Genomic DNA, 15445 nt, shown 5'->3' on the forward strand with positions numbered 1-15445 from the left:
CACATGTTAAAAATCTTGAATGGCAGAGCAGATCTGGTGCCAAATGTGGAAAATGCCTCAAACACAGTTCAATGCATGAACATCACAGCAACACCTGGAAGGGCTTTTCGCTGTGAAAAAGATCAATTGCTTGACTGTGTCATGTGATTTTAACTTGCTCAAGCTTAATTTGAAGAAATATATTGAGGTAAATTTCCTATTTCTGATAGTAATCTATAGATTCTGTGTGTCTATAACAGCCTATAATTTAGACACATATAATCAGTCACTGATATTATTGGGTTGATGTGAGAGATTAATTTAATGTTATCAATAGGGCTGGGCAATAAAATTATCTAAATATTTATCGGAAAAAAGAGAGATGTCCTCAATCAAACTTTTGAGTTGTTTTCTATATGTAGCCTATATTCTACATCTAGAACAGGGGTTTTCATTTCTTCAATCACGATAGCAAGAGCACCACTGGTTGGTTAATCTAGATGAAATATAAAAGATTTACTTTTTATTTCCTGACGTCAGTAGCTGCGTGCTGTTTGAATGACAGACGGCTAATGTTTGAGCAAATACACTTTATAATTCCGCCAATGCCCATCTTGATGAGGATTTAATGTAAACGCTGTCGTTTATGTCTGAAGTTAATTTAAACAGTCGAAAAAAAGCGTATTTGCAACAAAATGTTGGACTAGAAGTGTAAATGTAACCTTTGAGCACTCTCTAGTAGGCTGTCATATTAAGGCTATTGATCAACATTTACAAGGAAACGAGAAAAACACTCATAACCTGAGTAGCTTTAAAATATGAATGTAATAGAATAAAACAGTGATATTTTTAATAATCTTTTTTTATATTGTTAAAGGTTAATAATACCGACCCCTGATATAGAGAGTGTGTTAATTGGTATAATAATTTACCAGGAAAGTAGAGATGATAAAATCATTTATAATTATGCTTAGCCTTTATAAAGTTAGAAAAGTATCAGCATTTGAATACTTCAGCAGAACATTCCACCAGTCACAAACTTCAGAAAATGGTGCATCATGCATTAGAATGAGAACACAACTATTTCTGTGCTTAAAAGGTACAAGAAATCAGTGTGGAACATTGTGTCTCAAAAGGAGGACAATGTGGCCCCCTATGTGCTACTTAAAGAAATAATGCACAAAAATGAAAATTATCTTGTCATTTACTCACCCTTGTGCCATCTGTCTATGACTTTCTTTCTTCAGAACACAAATTAAGATTTTTAGAAGAATATTTTAGCTCTGTAGGTCCATTCAATGTAAGTGAAGGGGTGCCAAAATGTTGACGCTCCTAAAAGCACCATAAAAGTAATACATACAACTCCAATTGTTTAATCCTGGACTTCAGAATTTATATGACAGGTGTGGGTGAGAAACAGATCAATATTATGTGCTTTTTGCTAGAAATTCTCTGCCCAGTAGGTGGCGATATGCATGAAGAATGTGAATCACCAAAAACACAAGAAGAAAGTGAAGTTTAAAGTGGAGATTGACTGAGCAGGGGGGAGAATTAAATATTGATCTGTTTCTCACCACATATATAATGTTGCTTCTGAAGACATAGATTAAACCACTGGAGGCACATGCATTAGACTACTTTTATGCTGTTTTATGTGTTTTAGAACCCTTAGTAAAAATGTGTGCATTGCATTCAGAATTAATGAGTTCATGATTTTCTGTTCATACTCTACAAGTGAGATGGCAGTGACCAGAGTCGTCTTATTCACCACTGACCACCACATGATATTGATGAAACAACTAATGTAATCAGAAGAGCCATGGCCCCAAATAAACCCCACCTGATCTATATGTATAAGAGATGCCATAACTTTAATTAATCGGTCAGCCAGAATTTTTGACAATATTTTTATATCTATCAGGGAAATTGGATGGTAACTCTTACAATTGCATGGATCTTTGTCCTTTTTAAAAATCAGACTTATCCGGGCTTGTGTCATGGTTGGCAGAATCATTTCTTTAATGATTCAGTATAAACTTCCAACAAAAGTGGAGCCAGTTCTGTAGCAAGCTCTTCCAAGTTTATCTCAGAATAAATGTTTTTGCTCAGTTATCAGTTTGGAGAGTTCTAATGGTTCCACAAAATGTTTAATATCTTCATTAGTAGACAAAGACGTGGAGCTATAAAGATCAAGATATAACTCTTTAAAAGCATTATTAATATCAATGGCTGAGGTAAATATTTCACCACCAGAAGATTTCACTGAGGGAATGGTAGAAAAAGACTCTCTGCTTTATATATGCTTTGTCACCGACTCAAAGAATGATAATCTTGCCCTGTATAGCCAAAACTCCACCTTTCGCAAACAAAATAGTGTTATATCTGTATTTCAATCGGGTCAATTTTCTAAGCCAACAGACGACATTTGGTGCTTAAGTTCTGCCTCGGCACTTTTAATATTCCCTTCCAACTCCACAGGTTCTTGTGCTTCGGATTTCTGAGGCATACTGTATGATCTGACCCATAAAGGCCAGAGTGCCTCCCAAGCCATGGCCACAGAGGAAACTGGGGACCAGTTGATCTCCATATAAACATTAATTTTAGCCTTTAACATTTGTTTGAATTCAGGATTTTGCAAAAGAGATACATTAAAGGACTTACTATGATTTCTATGATATCTTAACAATGATTTCTTTTTTTATGTATGTGGCAACACCTCTAAACTCACCAGGGCATGATTTGAGACTAAGATGTTTTGCAATTGAGCAATCCACAACAGATGAAATGAGGTACTATATATATATATATATATATATATATATATATATATATATATATATATATATATATTGTTATGTGTTAGGTGCATAAATATTAGCCAAAATCAACCTTTGTCCCTGAATTTCTGCTAAAACAATAGACCTCATCCTAATTTATCTTTAAACTGTTTGAGACATTTGAATTGTAGATGTTTACTTATCAATGCAATTACTTGAGCCAGCACTAAAGAAAACATGTCCACCCCATATCTTCCCAAATTGTTCAGCTTCCTGTGGGGAATGATGTGTTTCTTGAAGAAATATTTCTTACATTAAAGAAAACAAATAACCATCCTTCTTTTTTTGGGATGCCCAACCCATTCACATTCAACGTGGAGAGAGGTAATCCACTCATACTAACATTTGACATTTTGACTTATTAGAAAAAATACACTCACCTAAAGGATTATTAGGAACACCATACTAATACTGTGTTTGACCCCCTTTCGCCTTCAGAACTGCCTTAATTCTACGTGGCATTGATTCAACAAGGTGCTGAAAGCATTCTTTAGAAATGTTGGCCCATATTGATAGGATAGCATCTTGCAGTTGATGGACATTTGTGGGATGCACATCCAGGGCACGAAGCTCCCGTTCCACCACATCCCAAAGATGCTCTATTGGGTTGAGATCTGGTGACTGTGGGGGCCATTTTAGTACAGTGAACTCATTGTCATGTTCAAGAAACCAATTTGAAATGATTCGAGCTTTGTGACATGGTGCATTATCCTGCTGGAAGTAGCCATCAGAGGATGGGTGCATGGTGGCCATAAAGGGATGGACATGGTCAGAAACAATGCTCAGGTAGGCCGTGGCATTTAAACGATGCCCAATTTGCACTAAGGGGCCTAAAGTGTGCCAAGAAAACATCCCCCACACCATTACACCACCACCACCAGCCTGCACAGTGGTAACAAGGCATGATGGATCCATGTTCTCATTCTGTTTACGCCAAATTCTGACTCTACCATCTGAATGTCTCAACAGAAATCAAGACTCATCAGATCATTCAACATTTTTACAGTCTTCAACTGTCCAATTTTGGTGAGCTCTTGCAAATTGTAGCCTCTTTTTCTTATTTGTAGCGGAGATGAGTGGTACCCGGTGGGGTCTTCTGCTGTTGTAGCACATCCGCCTCAAGGTTGTGCGTGTTGTGGCTTCACAAATGCTTTGCTGCATACCTCGGTTGTAACGAGTGGTTATTTCAGGCAAAGTTGCTCTTCTATCAGCTTGAATCAGTCGGCCCATTCTCCTCTGACCTCTAGCATCAACAAGGCATTTTCGCCCACAGGACTGCCGCATACTGGATGTTTTTCCCTTTTCACACCATTCTTTGTAAACGCTAGAAATGGTTGTGCGTGAAAATCCCAGTAACTGAGCAGATTGTGAAATACTCAGACCGGCCCGTCTGGCACCAACAACCATGCCATGCTCAAAATTGCTTAAATCACCTTTCTTTCCCATTCTGACATTCAGTTTGGAGTTCAGGAGATTGTCTTGACCAGGACCACACCCCTAAATGCATTGAAGCAATTGAAAAACAATTTGGCTGTTACATATGAGTGCAACAAATGCCCTAATCACCAAATAATGATTTACAAGATATAGTCCACAAAATAATCTCCATCCGATAAGAGGCATAAGTCAAGTGAAGTCAAAATGTATTTCTATAGCACATTTAAATACAACGGAGTTGCACCAAAGTGCTGTACAGTAAAACATATAAAAAGAAAGCATTAAAGGAAAACATGCAGCATACATGTAAAACAGTTAAAGGATGGGCAAGGAGGAGGCGAGAACCGGCTTGTCAACATAAATAATAATTTAATGAAAACTCAAACCAAAAACACATAAACAAACACACGGACATGCCCGTAATTCTCTCTCTCTCTCGAACAATCGTCACAGGCTGCCTTTATCCCTCGCGCGCCTCATCAGGCCGATTGGGGACCGGGCGCGCGATATTCCGACCCAGCCCCGCCCCCCTCCGCTCCACATTCCTCCCGGCGTTATCTCAGGCCGGGGTGCCACCGGCATGACGTACACCCCCCCCATCCCTGGGGCGGGGTGTATCTCGCGTCCCGTGTGGTCATCCCCGCCTTCCTCGCCCTGGGAGGAGACAGGAGGGGAAAAACAACAACAAAATAGGCGAGGGAAAAGGCCAACACGGTGCGAAAGCGAGAGAGAGAGGAGAGAGAGAAAAATCTCACTCACCGGTTCTCTGATGTACAGTCGCGTGGTCCTCCACACTCAGGCAGACGACAGCCGCTCCACCCCCGGGCGAACCGGAGTGAAACCGTCGACCCCCAGCGGGCAGAACGTGCCTCCGCTTTTCTGGCGGCAAATGGGGACACTCCTCCAGCCCTGGCAGCGGCTCTACCGCTCCGGGCGGTCGGAGAGTTTCTTCCCTCCTCCCCTCGCGGACGGCGGTCTTCCCTCGACCCCTCTGCATCTCTGGGGATGGCAGGGCACTCCTCCGCCCCCGGCAGCGGCTCCCTCGCTCCAGGCGGTCGGGGTATCCAGTCCCCACTTGCCCCGCGGAAGACGGCCGTACCCCGCATCCGGGCAGTCGGGCTACTCCGTCACCCGGCAGATGGCAGCGGCGCTCCCCTGGGTGGACGGCAGTGTCGAGGACTCTGCGACGGCCATCCCTCCTCCTTCCAGGGTTTTGGCACCAATGTAAAACAGTTAAAGGATGGGCAAGGAGGAGGCGAGAACCGGCTTGTCAACATAAATAATAATTTAATGAAAACTCAAACCAAAAACACATAAACAAACACACATGATGGACATGCCCGTAATTCTCTCTCTCTCTCGAACAATCGCCACCGGCCGCCTTTATCCCTCGCGTGCCTCATCAGGCCGATTGGGGACCGAGCGCGCGATATTCCGACCCGGCCCCGCCCCCCTCCGCTCCACAGTACAATATATACACAATAAATAAAATACAATCGGAATACATCGACATAAAACCTAAAAGTAGTCTTAATCAAAAGCTAGAGAGAACAAATAAGATTTAAGAGCCGATTTAGGCTAGTGAAGAGCAAACCTCACATTTACGGGCAGACTGTTCCAAAGTTTAGGTGCTGCAGCAGAGAAGGCCCGACCACCCTTAGTTTTTCAGTGATAATGTGGGACTGTTAAGAGAAGCTGATTACTAGACCTAAGTGCTCTTTGGGGAGAGTAAGGGATCAGAAGGTCACTAATGTATTTTGGTGCAACACCAGATAAAGCCTTGAACACAAAAACAGCAATTTTTAAATCAATTCTAAACTTTACAGGAAGCCAATGTAAAGTCACCAAAATAGGAAAAATGTGATCCCTCTTTTTAGTTCCGGTAAGAAGTCTCGCTGCAGCATTTTGGACAATTTGCAGGTGAGAGATCGCAGTTTGATGCAGGCCACAGTATAGGGAATTACAGTAGTCCAGGGATGATGTTATGAGAATAAGCACAAGGAACATGCAGCTTCATCCACAAATTGTCCCGAAGTAGTGTTATTCCACAAAACAAACTCCAGCCATTTGGCTGAACCAGAACAAAAAGAAACAAGAATGCACTCAGTATCCTCATACAGTCAAGTGAATGTTCAGTGAGTCAGGCCCACTTGGCTGGTACATGAGTACAACAAATGCCCTAATCACTCCAATGCATGGAAGGAATATTCCACAAAACAAACTCCATCCAATAGGAGGCATAAGCACAAAGAGCATGCAGATTAATCTGCCAACTGTCCCGAAGGAGTATTATTCCACAAAACAATCTCCAGCTGCTAGGCGGAACCAACACAAAAAGAAACAAAGAAGGCTTTCAGTTTCCTCAGACAGTCAAGTGAATGTTCAGTGATTCAGGCACACTTGGCTGCATCGAGAGTATCACACAATGACTTACTCATTCCATTGACTTTATGAAGGACATTGTTTGTTGTGGGCATGTCAATATTTTGCAGTCTTCCTTAGTATCTATTCTCATTTGGCTGGGAACATCATGTAAGAGTTTCTTGCATTTCTCTCTTATAGAATTCACAATGTCTGGGAACAAGAAAATGTTGTGGTTCTTCCAAGAAAGCCTTCCTTTAATCCTAGCCTCATGCAACAAAAGATCTTTATTGGATGATTTCAGAAATTTGGCCAGAATTTATCAGGGTCTGTCTTCCTCCGTGGATCTCTGAGCCGGAACTCTGTGAGCTTGCTCGATTTCCAGCGTATGGCCTGTTATATTGAGCAGACTCGGGAAGAGCTGGTGTACTCGGGTATGGAGTGGTGGTGGCGTAGTGGCTAAAGCACAGTGCTGTTAATCAGATGGTCACTGGTTCTAACCCCACGGCCACCACCATTGTGTATTTGAGCAAGGCACTTAACTCCAGGTTGTTCCAGGGGGATTGTCCCTGTAATAATTGCACTGTAAGTCGCTTTGGATAAAAGCGTCTGCCAAATGCATAAATGTAAATGTAAAGAGCTCGTCTAGGAATTTCAACATATCTCTGCCTTCTTTTTCCTCAGGAATTCCAACAATTCGGACGTTGTTTCGCCTGTTATGATTCTCAAGGTCTTCCAGCTTTTCCCAGATGCCCTCCAATCTCCGCTGACTCCATATAATTGATCCGTTTCTCAACATCTGCTACTCTTGTAACCAACTCAGTGAATTTCGTCTTCATGGCAGTGATCGATCGACACATTACAGCAAGATCCTCCAATTCAGCAATGACCTTCGTCAGCATTGCTGACATGTTCAACAGTTGACACTGAATCTCTTTCACCTCACTGGCCAAATTGAGTCCCAGGCTTTTGGCCTGCTTCTCAGGGGCTTTAGCTTGAGCATGTAAGTGTCTTTTAATGTCTCCAAAGCCCGAGGATTTTGAATCCTTTTTACATAATGTCTTCATAGAATAGTTATGGAACAGGGTGTATCAAATATCACCTGTTTATGACACAAACAAATATTAAAACTAGCAAAGTGCATAGAGCTCATCATTCATGCTTCCAAACCTCACGTGGTGGTGGCATGCAACCTTTCCAGCCCTACCTTTATGTGATGTTTATCTTCCTTTCTTTTTTTTGTTGTTGTTATTTTCAAGTTTTAGCTTAAAGCAATTTTTTTTCAAGGGGTTTGTGTTTGGTAGTTCGGATAACAGACACAGTCTCTATATGATATCTAGGTGATACAATCGCTATGTGTTACGTTTTTACATTTACATTACATTACATTTATGCATTTGGCAGACGCTTTTATCCAAAGCGACTTACAGTGCACTTATTACAGGGACAATCCCTCTGGAGCAACCTGGAGTTAAGTGCCTTGCTGAAGGACACAATGGTGGTGGCTGTGGGGTTAGAACCTGTGACCTTCTGATTAACAGCCCTGTGCTTTAGCCACTACACCACCACCACTCCTGTTTATGTGACCTATGTGACCTGTGTGACGTCTCAAGGCAGCTAGCAGACATTCGGATTAACCAGTTTGGTTGAGTATTTAGTCAAATGCTATCACTATTAAGACTATGAGCAAAATTACTAGAGATGATAATGGCACCTTCCCTGGAGGGATGGAGTCCGTCTCTCTTTAGCAGGTCTGGTCAACCCCAAAAACTGTTTCAATTGTCTATAAATCCTATACTATTCTCCGGTCACTCAGACATCCAGCCATTCAGTGACACTAATCTACTATAAACCTCATTACCACAACGAGCAGGGAGGGGGCCAGAGCATATTACGGTGTCTGACATCTTTTTTGCAAGTTCACACACCTCTTTAACATTATCTCTATTGATCTCCGACTGGCAAAGACGAACATTGTTAGTGCTGACATGAATAACAATTTTAGAAAATCTATGTTTAGCATTAGCCAGCACTTGTTAATTTGATCTGATATCAGATGTTCTGGCACCGGAAATGCATTTATCAATAGTGGTTATGTCTACGTTCCTTACAATAGAATCACCTATGACCAAGGCTCTTTTGAAATGATTATCAGTGGGTGCACCACTGAGTGGGGAGAATTGATAAGAAACCCTTACAGAAACGGGAGAGTGATGTCACTTTTCTGAGCAAGTATACTGCCGAGACGTCACCCAAATGCCCTGCTGCAGGGGCTCTATAGCCAGAACCAAATTGTGTGTGTGTTGCTCGCTGTACTACCCGCATCCGAAACAGTATCTACCGGCTACTCTATCTCACTAACCTCCACTAGAGTTCGGATGTGTGTTCAAACTCATAATCCTTCTCCGTCAGCCTGACTAATTCCTTACATTTATCACATGGAAACCCCTCACTGCTGAAAGAAGAAGCTATAGTAAACATGTGACCTGCAATGCAGGAAGCAATATGATTAGCGGATGCCATGACTTACCTCAATTGTTTGTTGTTGTTATGGTTGTTATTGAGTGGCAAGGGTTTGAGATCAACGTGAATCCCTCATTCAAAAGAAGAAAAGAGTAATGCACTGAAGCCCATGGTATTTTAAATGTGATGCAAGTAGGTTAACCAGAGGGGATATATTACCAGCATGTGGAATGGATAAGCGACTAGGGACCATGTGAATAGAGCAGCCAGACTCCTCTTGGGTCTGAGATATCTCACCTCATCCAGTGTCGGTGGCAAGAACGTTCTGTTTTAGAAGTAAAATATGGGTTGAGAGGACAGAAAAGAAACAAGACTCGAAAATGAGATCTCTTTAATCTCTTGTTCGTTTCTTCTAGACAACAATGGCATTAAATGGAAAGCAAATGGAAACATTTTAAGTCTTTTAGTGCTGATAAAGATCTTGACAATAATAATTATAATAATGATGATGATGATGTTGATAATAATTTTATTTTATATAGTGCCTTTCCACAGCACAAGGACACTTTATAATCAATGGTAAGGGAAAGAAAAAAGTACAGAAAACAAATAGACAATATTGTCAAATACAGAGTAACATTAAGAGAATAAATACAGGGATAATATACATTTCTGAGTAATTAGAGGGAGAAAACATATAAAATTAAGAGGAAGAGGGAGAGTAGTACTGTGAGAATAGGTGAGTTTTGGATGTGATGTATCGAAGGGACTGTGGGAGTTTGGGAGCCATGACAGCAAAAGATCTGCCACTCATGGAGGAGAGCATAAAACGATACAGTACAGTGAGAAAGGCACAGTCAGAGGTCCAGTTTCGAGAGGTAGTTTTGAGCAAAGCCATGAAGAGGTTTGAAGGTCAGTAAGATGATTTTATAGTGAATACAGGCTGAGACAGGAAGCCAGTGCAGATTATATAGGATGAGTGTTATGTGGTGAACAGCGAAGTGCATGTGATAACTGGGTTTTGAATGTATTGAAATCTGGAGATGCTTTTAGAAGGAAGGCCAATGAGAAGGGCATTACAATAATCAATGCGTGACATGATGAAGTGAACCAGAGTTTCAGCATCTTGCTGATTAAGCATTAGGCAAGCTATATTATGAAAGTGGTAGAAAGCCGTTTTAACTATGGAGCTGATATGGGGCTCAAAATTGAGTGAAGGGTCTTGATGTGATGCTTAGGTTACTGATGATTTATCAGGTTTAACACAGAGTCCATCAATGTAAATGGAAAATAGAGTATTTAGAAATCACAATTTGGGGTCCAAAAATAATTCATTCAGTCTTAGTTGGAGAAAAATTTTGTTTAACCTATCTTTAATGTAAGTGATGCATGCTTCTAGTGCATGAAGTACCAGGTGTATAAAAGTGCGGGTAATTGGAGTTGGGTATCGTCAGCATAAAAGTGAAAACTGAGACCATGTTGCAGTGTTGGGCTAAAATTTGCCAACATACTGTGATGAGGCAGGCAAAGAATGAGGATTTATATGCAGCTTTATTTACAAAAGAATAAACCAACTAACTCAGAATAAAATGCAACCCAATACACGGGGAAGCAAGCACGGAGCATAATACAATACATGCAAAAACTGACAAACTAACCAAGGGAAACAATCTGGGAGGCGGCTGCAGCGCCGAGACAGGGTCAGGAGGCCTGGGAGGTGGCCGCAGGGCCGAGGCAGAGTTAGGAGGCCTGGGTGGTGGCCACAGAGCAGGGACAGAAGGCCTGGGTTGTGGCCGCAGAGCAGGGACAGGGTCAGAATCTTGGAAGGTGGCCACAGAGCAGGAACAGGAGGCCTGAGAGACGGCCACAGAGTATGGACATAGTCAGGAGGCCTGGGAGGCGGCCACAGAGCAGGGACAGGGTCAGGAGGCAGCCACAGAGCTGCAACAGGGTCAGGAGGCCGGAGGCAGCTCTAGGAAGGGAACAGGGTCTGGCAGTTTGGCTTCAGGAGGTGGAAACTTAAGAGGTGGAGCCATAGACGGATCCAAATGCATAGCAACATGAGTAGGGAGAGATCCCAGTGGCAAAGCTGGAGATGGGTCCAAAGATGGAGTGGGCGGAGTAGTCAGAGGAGGAGTTTCAGGATGAAAAGTGGGTGGAGCCGCAGGAAGAGCCAGAGTTTGAGAGTCAGGAGGTGGAGCTGCTGGAGGATGCACTGGAAAGTTGGATGGAACCGCAGAAGGAGGAGTCTCTATGGGAGTGGGCGGAGCCACGGGAGTAATTGTATCTGGGGGAGCAGGCGGAGCCGCGGGAGGACTTGTCTCTGGGGGAGTGGGCGGAGCTGCGTAAGGTTCTGTGGGCGGAGCGAGGAAGGCCCTGGGGGTACTCATATTTCAAGTATCAACTTTGTCTCAGATCTTTCTTTAGAGTAAAAGAGACTTTTGCTTAAAGGGGTCACTGTTTGCTAAATTTCCCTTGATCTTTTCACATGTAAGAGTTTATTGTACTATAAAAACATACTGTACATTTCAGAACTCAAAACTTTCTCCTCACTACAAAAAGAGCATTTGTTGAAACCAAGCTGCCAAAATTACTCATTCTCTACCTCCTTGTCATTGTGATGTCACACTGTGGTAGACATTTGCATCTGACAGCCTCCACAACATCACATCTAAGTCTAATATGTTCTCACCTCTGTAGCCCCGCAAAGTAGCGATGACAGAGAATCAGAATGAGGGTGGGAATTATACATTATAAGTGAAATTCAAGGACCATATTCAAAATCATTAATAAAGCATGTCATGACCTCTTTAAATCTATTTTTTCTGTGTGAGAGAGAAACAACCTTGTAATCTATAGTTTCAGAAAAGATCTCAACAATGTCTCACACTGTGTTCATATTTGCCAAGATGCCAAAAGTCTGCAATGAAAAGCCTGAGATTTCCATATGAACTTCTCATCAAAGTCTTCCAAGACCAAATTATCTGCACTTGCTGTACACATTCGTGTTATAGTTCTGTTCTCTTACTTTATGATTATCCAATTTTTATCAATGGTTCTAAGGACTTTTAGAAGATACTGTACCTCTTATAAATGAAACATGGAGCTGGGAACTCCAATAAGTCTCTTGCACTATGAAGAAGTAACCTCTGAGCAAAACATTTTACTCTGCATGTATTCTCAGATGAAAAAACCCTCTGTGCTCAGATGCGGGGCTACCGGAGGGCAGACACCTGCTGTCCCAGGCAACATTGAGAGACTGCGCAGGCATCACTAGTAGTTATGCAATGTGCTAACACAGACAGCAGAGAGAGTGAACAGTTTCGTTATGGAGCTCAGCAAGGTCTGTGCCATTTCACATATGTAGCGCAAGAAATCACCCTGCTTCTGCTACTAAAAAGAAATCTTTTCTTTTCAATGACAGATGTGATGACTTGAAAGTTGTTTTGTGTTTACTTTTTACCTTCTTATTCTCTTCCCTCACTGGGTTCCTGGGAAAAGGTCTCTGGCTTTTTCAAAGCATGACAGGTTGATAGACAGAAATGGGTTCAAAGAGCCTGAAACCTTAACACGGCTGTCAGAGGCCGTAGTGATCACACAGACAGATAGCGGTGTGGTGAAAACAATGTTTCAGATACCTGGTTTCATATGATATTGATGTAGATTGATGATCAATATCAAAGACAGAAAGCTAAAACTCTGGGGGTATCTGTTGTCCCTGTGGTCTGGTGGGTAAATTTCAACTAATGTAAAAATAGCCCGATGGACTGGCGACCTGTCCAGGGTGTCCCCCGCCTTTCGCCCAATGTTAGCTGGGATAGGCTCCAGCCCCCCGCGACCCTGTACACAGGATAAGCGGTTGACGATGGATGGATGGATGGATGGTAAAAATAGCCAAAGCAATAACATTCTCCAAACCCATAATTTCAGTGCTTTAATGGCAATTAAAAATAGGTAGGAAAAAAAAGTTAAATATATGGCTCTTAAAGGGATGGCTCTTAAAGGGATAACAAGTATCTTATTATTTACACAACCTCATGCCATCCCATATGTGTATGACTTTCTTTCTTCAGCAGAATACAAACATAAAAAATATCTCAGCTCTATATGTCAAAACAATGCAAGTGAATGGTGATCAGACCTTTGTAGCACCAACAAATCACATAAAGGAAACATTGTAATCTATAAGACTCCAGTGATTAAATCCATATATTCAAAAGCGACATAATAGGTGTGGGTATGAAACATATTCAAATTGAAGTCCTTTTTTCTCTAAATCTCCACCTTAACTTTCACTTTTCATCTGAAAGTCACATGTGGAGCCTGTTTAGTTCCACTTTCACATCTGAAAGTGAAAGTTAATGTAGATATTTAGAGTAAAAATGGACTTAAAATTGTTCTGTTTCTCACCCACACATATATCGCTTCTGAAGATGGATTTAAAACTGGAGTCATATGGATTACTTCTATGTGTCCTTTATGTGATTTTTGGTGCTAAAAAAAAATCACCATTCACTACCGATCTTAGGTATTTGTATAAAAATCTTCGTTTATGTTCTGCTGAAGAAAGAAAGTCATACACATCTGGGATGCCATGAGGGTGAGCAAATGATAAGGGAATTTTCATTTGTGGGTGAACTGTCCCTTTTATTCAAATGGTAAGCGTTAAAAAAAGCGTTGGCGCCCCTTGTAGGACAAATTGATATTCTACAAAAAAAAATAAAAAATAAAAAAAATGTCGCTTCAACTGTTCATTCATTGTATCAAGATAGATTTTCTCGTTTTATTTATATATTTAGCTGTGAGGTATTTTTAATATTCTCATTCACTCCTGTATGAAAACACACAGACACGCCAACACACAATAAAAATGAGTTTGTGCATCCAACAGATGGCGCAACGTGTGTGCAAACAATGTGTTAATTAGACGTTTAATACATTAATGTATGTAAATCCATGACATGCCCACTTTTCAGTCCAGACAAAGATCCTGGCATACTCTGTGGATTAGTAACACAAAATGTCCAATTTAACTTCATTTATATTTCGCTGATGTCATATAGATCCTTTATATAGTACATAAAAATCAATCTAATATAAAGCTTAAAGACAATCAGTAACACGATTTTTTTGGCGCGCAAAGATAACTTCATAGGCGCACTCTTTTATTCTCGTTCACAGTGCGGATAAGGGTAATCTTCCCCATGCCACATCTCATTCGCGCCTGATTAGAAATCTGAAGCAGCGCTTTTTCATATATCCAATCAGCTTCAACTGAGGTGGGGCATCGAACAGCGCTGCTACAGATGTCCAATCAGGTGCGAGTAAGGTGGGGCAGCGAAGCAGGATTCACCGGGAGTGAGCGAGAGGTACAATCTGCTAGACTCAACAACACGGTATCGGTATGTAAATATTCCAATGCACTTGTTTTCTCTGTCGTCGCGGTGTTTTATACAATACTTTCGTTTTATTTGACTGCAGAATGCTTACATTTATTTGGGGATTTATATTTAGGGTATTATGTTTAAGTTGCATAAGTTACTGAGAAATTATGTTGCAACAGGTTGTTGTTAGCGCGTGCGCTTTGTTTACATTGGAAGCAGGATTTGTATAATACGTGGCAAAAAGTTGACATGTTTATCATATGTCAGATCACAAGGATAGATTAGGTTTCTGTGTGAAGTAGATTTTATAAGCAAAATATAAGCTATAGCCTATCTAGTTGTTACTGTTATAGCTTTACTCAGCTCGTTTGACCTTTGACAACAACATATTATTGATGTGGCATCATAAATTAGGATTATTAAAATAAATGTTCATATGGGAGTGTAATTTGAGACAATGAGTGTTATTCTTCAATGCTTCTTGCTGAAAATGACAGAACTATAAAAACAAGTCACAGCACTCAATGTTTCAGTCTCTGCAGTCTGCTACAATTTAATAATGCATGAGTTTTGATTGCTCTTTGTAACTTCTTACAAAGTTTGGATATTTATGAAGCTATCCCTATTTATGAATATTTTGATGAGTCACTCTTCAAAACTGGTGACTTTTTTACAAACTTTTGACTAATAAAAACAGTTATTGTTTCTACTTTAAAACCTTAGTAAATGTAAGAAGTTTTCAGAATTGTCAATTCAATTAATTTGTTTTTACGATAGTAGTCACTAAAATCAAGTTACCACAGTTTTATTTTAAGAAGCTGTGGATACCATGGGCCATTTTTGTAAGAGGTGTTCAGTCAGAGATGTGTGAACTTCAGTATAGGATTCTGAAAATGTTTGGAAAAGTATGCAGATGATTTGTATAGTTGTGTGTGGCTTATATGGCAGGTTTAACAATTCTCTTGCTGAGTCATTGCCAGACCT

The 15445-nt window shown here is 41.0% G+C and overlaps 1 protein-coding gene across 1 annotated transcript in view; it reads left to right on the top strand.

Moving 5' to 3' along the window:
• Nucleotides 1-14419: 14419 nt before the first annotated feature.
• The window catches only part of LOC127662780 (stonin-2-like), a 55635-nt gene continuing 54609 nt past the window's right edge, over nt 14420-15445 (top strand). Inside the window, exon 1 of the mRNA XM_052154112.1 lies at nt 14420-14479. The gene's annotated coding sequence lies outside the window, so the exon portion shown is untranslated. The remainder of the gene's footprint in view (nt 14480-15445) is intronic.

This window comes from Xyrauchen texanus, chromosome 22, assembly GCF_025860055.1.
Source record: "Xyrauchen texanus isolate HMW12.3.18 chromosome 22, RBS_HiC_50CHRs, whole genome shotgun sequence".
NCBI classification, from domain to species: Eukaryota; Metazoa; Chordata; class Actinopteri; order Cypriniformes; family Catostomidae; genus Xyrauchen; species Xyrauchen texanus.